The sequence below is a fragment of the Gigantopelta aegis genome, unplaced genomic scaffold, assembly GCF_016097555.1.
Source record: "Gigantopelta aegis isolate Gae_Host unplaced genomic scaffold, Gae_host_genome ctg5066_pilon_pilon, whole genome shotgun sequence".
NCBI lineage: Eukaryota > Metazoa > Mollusca > Gastropoda > Neomphalida > Peltospiridae > Gigantopelta > Gigantopelta aegis.
This window is the reverse complement of record NW_024534197.1, coordinates 47425-50852: the sequence shown is the minus strand read 5'-3', so window position 1 is coordinate 50852 and position 3428 is coordinate 47425.

Here is a 3428-nt window from a genome sequence, read left to right as displayed (position 1 = left end):
TTACATCAACTCTTTGTTCTCTAGCTAGATCATAACTCCATATTACTGTAAGTCTAGTAAGATCATGTACTAGTCTCTCAGGTATACTGATATTACATGTCATAGTAAACTGGTCTCCAGCAGCAGTGGGTGTGGTTGAAAAAAGAATGTCAACAATCACATGATCAGAAGTGAAATCTATAAATTAATTAATAATAATAATACTATTAGTATATGTACAGTTAGAATTATACCTGCCACATTTAGTGTAATATTGTTTGTTATTCTCATTACCAGTAAGATATAAGAAGATACAGGAGATGGTAGAACACTCACAGTACAAGAGTACATAGCACCATTGTCTCTAGTAATACTCAAACTTTCAATACGTAATGTACTAGTGTACATGTGTGATCCTAACATAGTCAATGAACTAATAGTATAGTCACTGTTATTAGTAAGAGGAGAACCACCATTACGAAACCACTCAACATCAATACTAACTTCAGTATTAACAGCATCACTGATGTTAACAGTACATACTATATCAAGATATGTTGCCTCTATTAGTGAACTTGGATCAACAGAATGAGTAGACACAGTAACTGTTGGTTGTGGAACTAGAGGTGAAGACAATTAAGGATTACACTGATAGTATTATGATATTTGTCAGAATTGATTTAATTCAAAGTATTTTAGAAATGTATTATAACTCACTAGTAGTATTAATAGTGAATGTTTGGACATGAGAATCTTGGTAACTGATATCAATCTGACTGATGTTCACTACACATTGATATTGTCCACTATGTGATGTCATCAGTGGAGTATAGGATATACATACATTGTTATCTCCAGAGCTCATAGAAGAATTAATCACACCTTCTCCAATCTTAATTATAGTGGCATTGACAACAATATTATAGAGGTTATCATCCACATTTACTGAACACACAGTACAGAATAGCTCTCTCCTATAGCACCAGTACCAATAGCAATAACATTGATTACTGGAGCTGGTATAGCTATATTAATGAAAGAATTAAATTAGTAGAATAGTAAAACTAATAGACTGACTTTGTACTATCAATTCAGTTAGTACAGAATTACTACTACCAATAATAAAAGGTTCCATTTCAATGTTAAATCCAGATCCTATAGGACTAATAGTTCCAGTACAAGTATAATTACCAGCATCATCAGTGTCTATAGGAGTGAATGTGAATATTGTAGAATACACATTGTTATTGATTGTCAAGGTCTTCTTAATCCTAGAATTAGACAGATCTATTGGTTGTCTATTATTCTCCAAGTTAATAGTAACATTTGGTGTAGGAGGAATAGGATCACTGAGATTGACATTACAAGACAAATATTGTTGAGTAGCACGAGTGAACATAAGTAAACTACCAGGAGTTATAGAGACAGTTGGAGTTGGTACTGATGAGGAAAACATAGCAATAAAATGTAAAAATTTGTTATGTATTAAACTACTGACAGAAACAGTTGTTATTGTATTGCTAACTCCAATAAATGTATCATTATCATGTATTACAGTAAGATTAGCTACACAAGTGTATTCACCACCATGTGTATACATTAATGGATTAAACTGAAGTTCATAAAGTTTGCTCAGTGTCTGATATCATAGTTAAAGTCTGAGTGATTCCAGATCCATTAATTACTTTCATTTCTTTACTGTCAAACCAAGTGATGTTTGGTGTACCAAATACTACACTAACAGAACATAACAAGCTATACATATTACCAGCAATATTAGAACCAGATGTAGTAATTGATAATAGGATTACCTATATAAGTACAAATAAATATACTTAGTACAAAATTGATTGCATCAAATCTTACCAAGTGTACTGAAGATATAATCTCTGCTAGTCTTTTCTTTGTAGTGGTATACCAGGTATATGAGTATAGCTATACATGTATATAGTCTCTCTTGAGTCAAACTAACAGGAGAAAATTTTAAAATGGGCAAAATTATTCCATTATAAATCATTGTCACATATTATTGATGGTTTCGTTATGTATTATACAGCCATATGACAAGAATAATAGCCAACCCTACTAAGTTATCTGGAACTGTGGCATTACAGGTTAGAGCAAAGTTTTCATTCACAATAGGTATTCCCATAGAAAGTATTTCCACTGTAGGTAAAGGTATAGCTACAAGAATGGAGTGTAAGTGACAGTATTTAATAGAATGACACATGTACCTTCAACTATAACAGTAACATTTTCTGATCTTGCTTCTGAAGAAATCACAAATGAAGAGAAGACAAAACTATCATTTGCTCCAACTTGAGCCTACAGTAATACTGTGTTCCATTGTCTCCAGTTAATGATAGATCACTGATATTTAAACTACTACCATAAATTGTACTATTTAGCTGACCAGTATCAATAATATATCGAGTATTATCATGAACTACTACTCCATTTGGTCCAAACCATGTAATATTGACATTAGTGTCTACATCCAGTGATGTTATGATAACAAAACATTCCAGAGAAACCATACCACTTTCAAAGTTATGATTATTTAGTTCAGAATTAGGAATAACTAGTGTACTAACAACTGGATCTGGAACTATAATATGAAATAAAATAAAAATTACACAAAGATATCAGGCTACATACAACCTTGTACAGATACAATAAAATGTCTTAGTAGTATAAATGGCTTATTGTCCTGTTCATTAAATGTTGAACCACATGTATATTTCCAACTTGAGAAGCTTGAAGATTATTAAAGTTCAAATCCAGTGAGTATATTAGTATCCATTAACATGTTAGTATCCAATCCACTATTAACTGATAAATCTCCAGTAGTCATATTAATAGGATTGTAAATCCTGATCAGCCCATATTACTTGTACCACTCTACTTTATTAAGTTCAACAGATAACAAGGCCATACATCTTACTGTAAAAAAGTTAGAACCATATGACAATGGAGTATTGGGACCTGTTACCTCAGCAGATACAACTGTTTAAAGAAAATATAAACTTCATATGAAGAAAAACAACAAGTAAGGTTACCTTGAGCTATTGCAGTATTAATATATTCACTAGGTAGGTCTCCTCCATAGGCTACAACAAATGCAGTGTAATTGACATCAGGTTGTAGTGAAGTTATATTTAGTTTTGTAGTATTTGTCTCCATACTAACTCTTGTACCATTAGATAGATCAAGGAACACCTCATAACCTATTACTGCTGGAGTATTAATAATGGAGGTGACCAGGTAAGTAAAGCTGATGTTAGACCAGTTCTGATATATGTAAGATTAGTAGGTGTATCAGTTACTAAAAATTTTATATACAACATTATAACATTAACATTGTAGCTTACCACTAATATTTATACCAGAAATAGTAAGCAGCAAGAAATGGAGGAGGTTATTGATGAATCTGTTCTTACAGTACAAGC